This window comes from Schistocerca piceifrons, chromosome 8, assembly GCF_021461385.2.
Source record: "Schistocerca piceifrons isolate TAMUIC-IGC-003096 chromosome 8, iqSchPice1.1, whole genome shotgun sequence".
In the NCBI taxonomy this organism is placed as follows: Eukaryota; Metazoa; Arthropoda; class Insecta; order Orthoptera; family Acrididae; genus Schistocerca; species Schistocerca piceifrons.
In genome coordinates, this window is record NC_060145.1 from 359,001,683 (window position 1) to 359,013,799 (window position 12,117).

The 12,117-nt window shown below is 37.5% G+C and overlaps 1 long non-coding RNA gene across 6 annotated transcripts in view; it reads left to right on the forward strand.

Annotated features, from left to right (window-relative positions):
* Positions 1-5,728: 5,728 nt before the first annotated feature.
* Positions 5,729-12,117, forward strand: part of LOC124711134 — a 42,363-nt gene continuing 35,974 nt past the window's right edge. The window contains exons 1-4 of one of the 6 annotated variants that reach the window (XR_007005419.1): positions 5,729-8,012; positions 8,131-8,510; positions 9,169-9,398; positions 9,553-9,737. This is a non-coding gene — a long non-coding RNA (uncharacterized LOC124711134). The other 5 variants (XR_007005426.1, XR_007005417.1, XR_007005416.1 and 2 more) reach the window with 5 other exon arrangements.

Here is a 12,117-nt window from a genome sequence, read left to right on the forward strand (position 1 = left end):
TTTGTGGCTCTTAGGATGATCAGTCATAATGTGAATGACGTGATTCACAAGTTTCAAGCATTTGGAAAGGATGTATGTTTGGAATTCAGTTGGTCACAGCATCAGTTGAGTCTCTGATTTTATTGCACTGAAAAGGTGCCGCCCATGTGGTGTCACACATTTGCTATGAGCATGCTTGCTTGGTTACATGGTTTGCTTCAGTCAGACATGCAAGCTAATGTGCATCAGTGGAATGAGGGATTTGATATACTTGCAGTATGGATAATTTTCCTTGCATTTTTGCTGAATTGTTGACAACTGAAATGACTATGTTCTTTGATGCAGTTGTATATGATGCTTTTGTATGGATCACACTGTATTCATTTATTTTCAGAGGCAATGGTTGTAGTTAAAATTTAAGGCTGTATTACGATGTATGTCTTGTAAGGAGCAGGAACAACTGCAAATATTTGAGAATTTATCGAAAAATGTACATTTAGAAAATAATAGTTGGAAGAGCTGTACCAAATTGATAATGAGTTTGAAAAGATGGGGATTTAGCAGGATGCAGGTGGAGGAGGATTAGAAGCTGTCAAAGAGTTTGGTTAGTTTCCTGTTGTGGCATCTCTGATATTGAGAATTTGTAACCATGTCATGAGTATAATTTGTTGCACTGAATGTAATTTCATCCTTACAGTGGTACCAGATGTTGCAGGTAACGCAAAAAAGTCATTAATGTTATGATGCTCCAACAAGAGCAGCTCTCCTGTGGTTTGTTGCAATGAAATGGCATAAGGAAATTGATTATGAGAGCAGTTGACTAAAGCAAAATGATTCATTCATTGCCAAGATATTTGATGATTTTTCATTAGTCTGTGTCCACTTTTTTTTGCCTTCAGAAGTGGCATAGTTTCTTTCAGGGCAAATGTTTGTGCCGAGAAAAGAGGACTATAACTGTCGGTGCCATGACATTTTATGTAATGTATTGGTTGCAACAGGTGACATGGAGAAAATATATTTTGCTGAACTTGTAATTTATGTGATGTTTAGTAGTAAATATTTATTAAGTGTTTTAATTGCAATGAGTGTAACATGTAGATTATATGACTTGATTTATTTCTAATACTAGTGCATGCATAATGTATATTACTTCCATTCATAGTGTCATGCTGTGAAATATAGGTAGCCTGTAGGGTGAAGAGTGATTTATAAGGTGACTGCAGAAGGGAATGCAGATTGATTAACACAGAATATTTCTAGTAATCCACTGAGCACAAATTGTGGAATGGGGGGGTCTGCAGTGTTTGCAGAAATGTTGATAAGCATGTAGAGCATGTGTATACTAGGCACAGCATATAGTTTTGTTTAGAAATGCCGATTTTAATTGTATTTCGCTATGCATTAAGCAATGCTTTGATCAGGTTAATTTGCAGCAACACTAGCTGCTTGATCAGTGTTACAAAGTTGAATTAAGATTAATTGAAGGGTTTTGGTACAATTTGTGCTTGTTACATGTGGGCCTTTGCAGTTGAGCTGTTTCAGCCTGTGTCACTTTATTAATGTTGAGCAGTCAGTTTAGTAGTGTCAAGCCATTTGTGCATATGAGAATGTGATTACAGTTCGGCACAGTGCACTATTGGGAGCTATGTATGCACCTCTTTGCATGATGGAGAGGAAATTATGATACATCACATTAAAGGTTCAATGCACAAATATTGCGTGGGTGATGTGCCGAATAATTCATAAAGATCCATGCTGAGAGATCTACAGTGTTAATGTCAGTGTATTAAAATAAGAATAATCTGTTGGACATATGTACCATTAAGGCTTAAACTTGACATAACATTATTAGGTGCTACTATACAAAATATAATGTGATTGGATAGATGAAAAATCTGTTCACCAAGTACAAGCAGGATAACACCTATACAAAAAAAGTATTATGCATGGAAGCTTTTGGGGCCAGTGGCTTGTTCTTGGGATGGAGGGAAAGGAAGAAGGGTGAAGGAAAAGGGCAGGTGATTTTGCTGCATGAAATTGTTGTTAGTGTCAACAAAGTGGTGTTGCCAACTGGAATAGTATCATATAACGAGATTGTAGCTACAGCATGAGAGTTTCTATCGTCATTTAATCTTGGATCGTGTTTGGAGTGGCCATTCTGTCTGTGTATAACCTGCAAGTGCAGTCTATTTGGTGCATGTTAGGTACTAATAACATAGCAGCAGCTGAGAGGGAATGGTCAGAAATGTTTTAGTGAGTACATTGTTGAAGTGATGTGGATTTAACTGTATGTAGGGCAAATATGGCATACTTTACAATAGTCACTTTCGTGGGATGGGTGCTTTGAGGGAATCTAGTGGTTTTTAATGTGATACGAACTGCATGTTATATGTGGCACCATTTGGCGATTGTTTCACAAATATGTACCCACGTAGTGGCCGTGAATGTTGACATAATTACTGAACACCTGTTTTCCAAGAGTTAGAAGAGAGCTAAGCAAATGGGAATGTATTGGCAGGTGCCAGTCGTAGCAGCTAGGATGAAGCGTTATCTAAAGCATAAATAATCTCAGGAAAATCATCATCAGGTTGTCATTGGTGGTATAGAGTAGAAACTGCTGTTCCTTCATTTTGTAAGTATTGGTAGAAACAGTAAGTAATTGATATAGTGTGAAGCAGGTGTGTGATGTTAGGTGGGTGTGTTGATGTCTTAGCGTTTCCAGAATAACTGGATGATGTCGTAAAAGATATAATTCTGTTTTGCAGATAGTTTGACCAGATGCATTGATACTTGTAGGTGTGACAATGTTGTGTGCTGTTGTTTCATAGATTGCAGTCCATATATTCCCCCCCGCTCCTTTTCCCTTTGCCTCTCTCTCTTCCAACAGGAATAAAGACATTTATTGAGACACATGTTCATCGGCAGAGGGCTTTCAGTTGACCTTTTGAGTAATTATTGAGAATGCAAGAGGTGTTGGAAACAATAGCTCATTTTGTTGAAAGACATGGGTGAGTTGTGTAAAGTGGTTTTGAAATACTTGCAGTGTGGATAGTAGTAGTAGTAGTAGTAGTAGTAGTAGAAGAAGACTGCCTTTGGGCACTGGTGCCCAAAGATCTGCTACATACTGTGTAATTCTGATAAATAATAGTGTAAGAGGCTCATAAGTGAGTGGTGTCATACTGATGTATTATTGAAATGTTTGATTTGACTGTAAGTTAGACTTGCAAAGGGTGTTGCATTGTACATGGTAGAATAGAGGCAAGTGTTTCATTAATTCTGCACCATTAATGGCTTTTAAAACCCTTTAATATTTATTATGCCTCTTAAGATGAATAGTCATAATGCGAATGACGAGAGTCACGGTGCTTAAATATGAAGTGTTCGGAAAGGATGTACGTGCAGGATTCTGTTGGTCACAGCATTGGTTGAGCTTCTTGTTAATAAACTGTGCCTTCCGTGTGGTCGCATAAATTAGATTTGAGCATGCTTGCTTGGTTATGTGGTTTGCTGTATGGGGTTCAGTCAGACATGCTATGCTAATGTCCATCACTGGTGTGAGAAGTGTGACACATTTGCGTTATGGATTGGTTAGTTTTTCTTGCTTTATTTCTGAATTGTTAACAGCTGAATTGACACTGGTATTTCATGCAGTTTTATATAACCATTTTGTATGGGTCAGTCTGTATTCATTTACTTGCAAAGCAAATGGTTTCAGTGAAGTGTCATGAGGAAAATGATTGTGATTGCTGTTGATTAAAGCAAAAAGATTCATTCTGTGCTAGGGTATTATGATTGTTTTTCATTAGTCTGTATCCACTTTCTTGCAGTTGGAAGTGGCATAGTTTTTATCAGGACCAATGTTTGTGAGGCAAGTTAGTGACATGACGATTTATGTAATGTAATGGTTGCAACAGATGTCATGGAGAATTAATCTATTTGACTGAAGTTGTAATTTATGTGATTTTTTTTAGTAGTAAATATTTTATATGTATCTGTTGTTTTAATTACAATGTGTGTAACATGGAGATTATGTAACTTGATTTTGTCCTAATATTACTGCATGCATAATGTATATTACTTCCATTCATAGTGTCATGCTGTGAAATATAGGTAGCCTGTAGGTTGAAGAGTGTTCGAGAGAGTGTAGGAGGGAGAAGAGAAGTGATGCAGGTTGGCTAACACAGAATATTTTTAGTAATCCATTGAACACAAATCATGGAATGGGGAATTTGCAGAAATGCTGGTAAGCATGTAGAGTTTGTCTGTACTAATGAGGGAGCGTAATTTTGTTTGAAAAGCAGACATTAATTTATTGTGCATCATGTAAAGCAATGCTTCATTCAGATTAATTGTGGCAGCAGTTGTTATTGGAGTATGTTAACTCAAGCATGTTTCAGCCTATGTTACGTAATATTGTGCACTCAGGTTAAAAATGTCAAGACACTTGTGCATGTGAGAATGTGATTAACATAGCAAAGAATGTGATTAACATACGAACAGTTTGGCACAGAGTACTATAGGGATATACGGCTGCATCTTTTTGCCTGATGGAGTGGAAATGATGATGTACCACATTAAAGGTTCAGTGCACAATTACTGTGTGGGTGATTTGTCAAATAATCCATAGAGATCCATGCTAATAGAAGAAATTGCTTTTCTAATGTTAATATCAGTGTGTTAGTGTAAGAATAATCTGTTGGACGTATTTATCTATAAGGCCTAAACTTGACCAAACATTTTTAGGTGCTACTATAAAAAATATAAGGTAATTGGATTGATAAAAATATCTACTCATGAAGTGGCAGCAGTACACTCACACATAAAAGGTTATAATTAGGTTAGCTTTTGGAGAGATTGGCTACTTTTTCAGGCAGAAGGGTTGAAGGGGAAGGAAGAGGGGTAAAGAAAGAAGATTCTTTCCTTCTCACCTGTCCAGTAAGCCTACACTAACCTGCAGTTCTGGGTGACTTTCCTAAAATCCATCTCTTTTTCTAGGCCTTTCCATTCATTTCTCTGTGCCCCTCTTCCTTCCCCTTCAACCCTTCTGCCTGAAGAAGCAGCCACTGGCTCCAAAAACTTGTCTAATATAAACTTCACTTATGTGTTTTGCCGCCGCTTGGTGAGTAGATATTTTTATCTATCCAATTAAATTATTTTAGCAGAAATTGATTATTTTCCTTGTTATATTTTATAAGTGGCCATTTTTGCAGAACGTGTATTTTGAGTGACTGTAGTGGTTTTTGATGTGAAAAGAAATTATTTTTGTGTGTAGCACCATTAGGTGATACTGTCACAAATTTGTACCCAGCTACTGGATATGAAATGATGAAATTACTGAGCACCTGTTTCCAAAGAGTTAGGAGTGACCTACGGTAAGCAAATATGAGTATATCAGCAGGTCCTAGTTGTAGAAGTTAAGACAAAACATTATCTAAAGCATTTATGACGTAAGGGAAAACATTATCAGGATGTCACTGGTGGAATAAGTAGTTAACACTGTAATATTTCTTTTGCCTCTTAGGATGGAATAGTCATAATGTGAATGATGAGATTCACTGTGCTTAATTTTGAAACATTTCAGAAGGATGTATGTTCAGCATTCAGTTGGTCACAGCATTGGTTAAGCTTGTTGTTCATAAACTGTGCCTTCATTGTGGTGGCATAAACTTGATTTGAGCATGCTTGCTTGGTTATGTGATTTGCTGTACGAGTTTGTCTGACATGCTATACTACTATCAATCATTGGTGTGAGAGGTACAATACACTTGCATTATGGATTGGTTAATTTTTTTGCAATGTTTCTGAATTGTTAACAGTTGAAGTGGCAGTGTTGTTTTATGCAGTTGCATACGACCCTTTTGTACAGGTCTCTCTATATTCATTTATTTTCAGAGGAAAGAGTTGTGGTTGTCATGGAAGGCTGTGTTATGATGTACACATTGAAAGGACCAGTAGCAACTGCAAATATTCGATAAGTCACCAAAAAACATACATTTAGGGGAGAATAACTGGAACAGTGGCAGCAAAATGTTGGTACGAGTTTGAAATGACAGGAAGGGGTCCGAGCAGGATGCAGTTGGAGGAGGATGAATAGATGCCAATGAGTTTTGTTAGTTTTATGTTATCATGTGTGACTTGGAGAATGTGTTCCCAGATCAATTGTATAATTTGTTGCATTGCATGTAATTTCATCCTGATAGTGGTACAAGATGTTGCAGACGAAGCAGAAAACCTAGTCATGTTATGACACTCCATCAAGTGCGGCTCTGTTGTGATTTCTTTCAGTGAAGTGGCATGAGGAAATTGATTGTGATTGCTGTTGATTAAAGCAAAAAGATTCTTTTCTTATTAAGGTACACTGATAGTTTCTCATTAGGCAGTATCTAGTTTTGGTTTTTGGAAGTGACGGAGTTTGTTTCAGGACAAATGTGTGTGCAGAGGAAGGACAATTGCTGTTGGAGCCATGCTTAATGTGTTGGTCACTACAGGTGTCATGGAGAATCAATATATTGGGTTGAAGTTGATATTCATGTGAAGATGCAAATATTTTGTAGATGGTGGAGCAAATAAAAGTGGGGCAAAGAACAGAATTTGAGGGCACTAAGAAGCACACAAAAGGAATGGAAATTCAGTACTAACTTGACTATAACAGATGTGTAAAGTACCACTATTAATATTTATGCATTTTTGGATTCTGGTCAGCAAGTTGCTGAAGGCAAATCAAAGCTGGACTGTTGGAATGGCTGCAGTCTCATTTGAAATATTCTGCTGCAGTCTCATTTGAAATATTCTGCTGCAGTTCTTCAAGACTATGAGGGTTGTTGCAATACACCTTAGACTTAATGGCTCGCGACGCAAAGGTATCACACACTGACAGATCAGGTGACATGGATGGCCAGCTATTTCCAATACCAGAATGACCTCTTATAACATCTCTGTCAGGCCTGAAGTTTGTGTAAGTGCACTCCAAGGTTTCTCCGGCTGTATGGGCATATACTCAATTTTATTGGAAGTAAGTATAGGTTATTTTCTCCTCAGTTACAGCTACCAAAAATATACCTCAAGATATATCTAATCATCCGGGCCACTTCTACCTGGTCCACCCTGGTATTTACGTATGGTTTTAATTACAGTGAATATAATACGTAGATTGTGTTCCTTGATTTTGTCTAATGGTTTTTCATGTATAATGTGTGGTACACCATTCGTAGTGTCATGCTGCAAAGTAGAGGTAGCCAGTGGGATGCAGAGCAATGGATTGCAGTGAGTGTCAGAGGGTGGAGAGGAGAATCTAGGTTCATTAACAAAGAATATTTCTAGTAGTTCATTGAAACCGTAAGGGACAGCATACTACTGTTCTAGTATTGAAATATTTGGCAGTATTGCAGAATAGTTGAGTGTTGTGTGTTACTGAACAGAGTGTAGAGGTATGTGTTTCATTAGTTCTGCACCATCAGTGGATTTAGCTAGCACTGTAATATATATTGTGCCACATAGGATGAATAGTCATCATGTGATATGGAAAACATTTATGTTCAGGATTGAAATCTTCAGAGGATTGGTGTAGATTCTGGTTTTATTGCACTGAAAGGATGCTTTGTATGTGTGGCAGGAATTTGATTTTAGCATGCTTGCTTCGTTACTTGGCTTGCTGTACAAGGTTCAGTCAAACAGTCTATGCTAATGTCCATCACTGGCATGAGAGGTATGATACACTAGCATTATGGATGTATTAATTTTTCTTGCTTTATTGCTGAATTATAACAGCTGAAATAACAATGTTCTTTTGTGCTATTATAGGTGACCTTTTGTATTCGTCACTGAGATTTTTATTTTCATAGGAATTAGTTGTGGGTGTAACGGATTGTTAATTTATGACATACATGTTGGAAGGCGCAGGAGCAACTGCAAATGTATGAGAAGTTACCAAAAAACATGCAGTCAGAGGAAAGTAGTTGGAACAGCAGCAGAAAAATGATAGTATGTGTTTGAAGTGATCAGAAGGGAACTGAGTAGTATGTTATTGAGTGAGAGTGAGTAGCTGTTTGAGTTCCATTATTTTGCTATGTATGTCTCATGACTAGGAGAATGTTTTCCCAGGTTGTATGTATAATTTATTGCATTGAATTGCATGTAATTTTTGACTTATAGTGATAAGAGATATGGCAGATGTAGCAGAAAAGTTAGTCATGTTATGACACTCCATCAAGTGCAGCTCTGTTGTGATTTGTTTGTCAAGTGGTATGAGGAGTGTTTGTTTTAGGACAAATGTGCAGAGGAAAGAGGACTATTGCTGTTGGAGCCATGATGACGTGTGTAAGGTATTGGTTGCAATAGGTGTCATGGAGAATTAATATATTTGGTTGTTTGAAATTTATATTATGTTTAGTTGAAAGTACTTTGTATTTTCTTACAGTTTTAAGTACAGTGAGTGTATTTTATCTGTAGTCCGATCCACGAATGATGCCAGTTCATACAGCTTGAGATGTGGACACAGATTTCACCATTGCCAGTTCCAGCCAATAGTTGTGGTAAGCGCATATATGTGCGCTGCAATTGAAAAAAGTGTGTACTCTGCAAATGTTGTCTTTCACTTGCTTGTGCAGAATTTGTCGCTTACCACCACAATCAGCCATGACAGTTCACAAAAAGTGGAATAAAAATTCACTGAATAACTCACTGTGATCATGTTTAATGCTTGCACTTGCTATGAATGCTTGCATTTGCTATGAATGCTTATTGGTTGGTGGAGTATGCGTGACGTAAATGCGCGAAACAAGCCTAAACTCACAAGCCATTGTTCATGACTTGACCTATAATGTTAGTGCATGCATGATTTACATTACTCCATAGTGTTGTGCTGTGAAATGTATGTAGGTTACAGGATTGGAGTGAGTGTTGGAGTGAGGAGAGGATATTTGCAGTGATCCATTGAATGCACAGCATGAGTGGGCGTGTGTGTGTGTGTGTGTGTGTGTGTGTGTGTGTGTGTGTGTGTGTGTGTGTGTGTGTTTCCAACAGAAATGGGCATGCTTATTCTGTAGTAACATTAAATGTATTTCTGTATTTGAGAGCATTTGTTTGACTTACAGATGGTGTGTGTTATTTTACAGAGTAGAGATATGAATTTTGTCAGTTTCACACATCAGTGGTATCAGCTAATACTGTAATATTTCTTGTGCCTCTTAGGATCAATAGTCATAACGTGAATGAGATTCGCTGTGATCAAGTTCAAAGCATATGGAAAAGATGTATGTTCAGGATTCAGTTGATAACAGCATTGGTGCTTTGGTTACACTGAAACAGTGCCTCTCATGTGGTGGCATAAATTTCATTTGAGCGTAGTTGCTCGGTTCCATGGTTTGTTGTATGAGGTTCAGTCAGACATGCTATGTTAATGCTTATCATTGACATGAAAGGTATGATTCACTTGCATTATGGATTGCTAAATTTTTGTTTCATTATTGCTGAATTGTTAGCACATGGAATGACAGTGTTCTTTTACGCTGTTGTATATTACCCTCTTGTATATTACCCTCTTGTATGGGTCACTCTGTATTAATTTGTTTTCAGGGGAAATGGTTGTGGCTATAAAGGAGGCTGTATTACAATGTGCATGTCAGAAGCAGCAGGAACGACTGTAAATGTTCAGGAAGTTAACAGAAAACATACATTTAGGAAATCATAGTTCAACAAGCAGTTACTAAATTCCATAATCTCCCATGGAAAGATGATTCATAAGCAATAGGAAGACACAGGTAACCAAAAACAAGAGCTTATTAAGACCACAGTGGACAGAGTTAATAACAATGGCAAAACTCTTCTCAGTAAAAATAGGACAACTTTTGTCACTAACAGGCATGTGTCTGGTACTCTCAGTGAATAAACGTAGGGGAAAATGAAGACAGTAAGATATGAAGACAATGTCACTGATCATTCCTAATGACAGTGGTGGGAATTCTTCATAGTTGCGGACAGGTACGTCTCGGGATATCGGTGGGAAGTCGTAGATCCCACTGTAGTGTCTTCTGAACACACTCTGAATGATGGGTTGCTAAGAGCTGCTGCATGAATTGGTACAGAGCTTCAGTGGTGCGAAATCCTAACCTGTTGGCTTGTACCACCCTATATACCCGGGATGGGCAGGAATTCAGGCTGATCCAGATTTACACATGTGGCACCACAGAGAAATAGATCCCTGACATGGAGGACCTCATGTGGTGCTTGTCCTACAGTTAGTTGTCCTTGTTGTTATTGATGCAGTTTAAGGAGGTAACACTTTTTGCATGTGCAACCCTGTGATGCTTCAGTGTGTGAGGTGTTGCCAATCCGTTAAGGTGAACATATGGTAAATGGCAAAAATGGTATTTTGTGTTTGAAGTGACTGGATTGCCAGTATGCTGCTGAGTGAGGATGAGCAACTGTCAAAGAATTTGGTTAGTTTACTGCTGTGTCTTCCATGACTAGGAGAAAGTTTACTTATGTGGTATGCATAACTTATTACATTGCATGTAATTTCTGCCTTACAGTGATAAGAGATATTGCAGGCGAAGCAGAGAAAAGTTAGTCATGTTATGACACTCTGTCAAGTGCAACTCTGTTATGATAGCTTTCAGGGAAGTGGCATGAGGAATTTGGTTGTGATTACTGTTGATTAAAGCAAAATAATTCTATCTCTGCTAAGTTATTGTGATGGTTTTTCAAGAGACAGCATCCTGTTCTTGTGGTTGGAAGTGCTGTAGTTTGTTTCAGGAAAAATGTGTGTGCAGAGGAAAGAGGATTTTAGGTGTTGGAGCCATGATGTTTTATGTACGGTATTCACTGGAACAGATGTCAAGGAGAATTAATATTTATTGTTGAAATTTATGTAATGGTTAGTAGTAAATACTTTTGTATTCATGTATGGTTTTAATTCCAATGAGTAACATGTATGTTCTGCAACTTGGTTTTGTATCATTTTACAAACTCTACATGCTTATAAACATTTCTGCAAGAAATGCAATCTACCCGTCTGTGATTTGATTCAATGGATCATTGGAAATATTCTGTGGTAACCAACCTGCATCTCTTCTCTTCTACCTCCAACCCTCACTCCAACCCAAAACTGTAATGTAATGTGTGAAATACAGATATCCATTGAATCAAATCACAGAATGGGTAGATTGCATTTCTTGCATGTAGAGTTTGTATAGCAGGCAAAGTGTAATTTTGTTTACCAAACATACCTTTATTGTACGGGTTGTGTGTAAAGCCAAGCTTTGTTCAGATTAATTGTGGCAGCACTTGTTGTTTGAGCAGTATACAGGGATGAATTAATATTAATTAAAGCACTTTTGGTATCATTTCTGCCTGTTACATGTGGTTATTTGCAGTGAAGCTGTTTTATTCTATGTTGCTTCAGTAATGTTACACAATTGGGTTAGAAAAGTCAAGCTGTTAGTGCATATGAGATTGTAATTAACATAGTAACAGTTTGGCACAGAGACTATTGGGACCTATGTTTGCATCTTTTTGCATAATGGATAGGAAAAGATGAGGTACCATATTAAGGGCTAAATGCATGAATATTGCATGGGTGATTAGCTGAATAATTCCAAGAGTTCCTTGGTAAAAGACTGACATTGCTTCAGCAAAGGTTTTTGGCAGTATGTCAGAATAATCTGTTGGATGTACACTTCAGTAAGGTCTAACCTTGATGTAACATTGCATGAAAATCTTTTAGTGTTGATGAATTCGTATTGTGAAATGGAATAGTTTCATGTAAGCGGTTTGTAGTTACAGCTTAAGAGTACTGGTCATTAATTTTTGTTGGGATTGTGCTTTAAGCGGGATTGCTGTACATATATCACTTGAAAGTGTGCAGTTGGTTTGGTATGTGTCAGGTACTAACAATATAGCAGCAGCTGAGAGCGAATGGTCACAATTATTTCAATGAGTAGAGTATTTGCTTTACTGATACCAATGTGTATGAAGAGCAAGTGTGGCCTATTTTATAAAGAAACATTGTTACGGATGAGTACTGTGAATGAATCTGGTTGTTTTTAATGTGATCTGAGATGAATGTTGTATGTGCTACAATTGGGTGATCATTTTGCAAGTTCATATCCACCTAGTGGACATGAAGTATTTATGTAATTA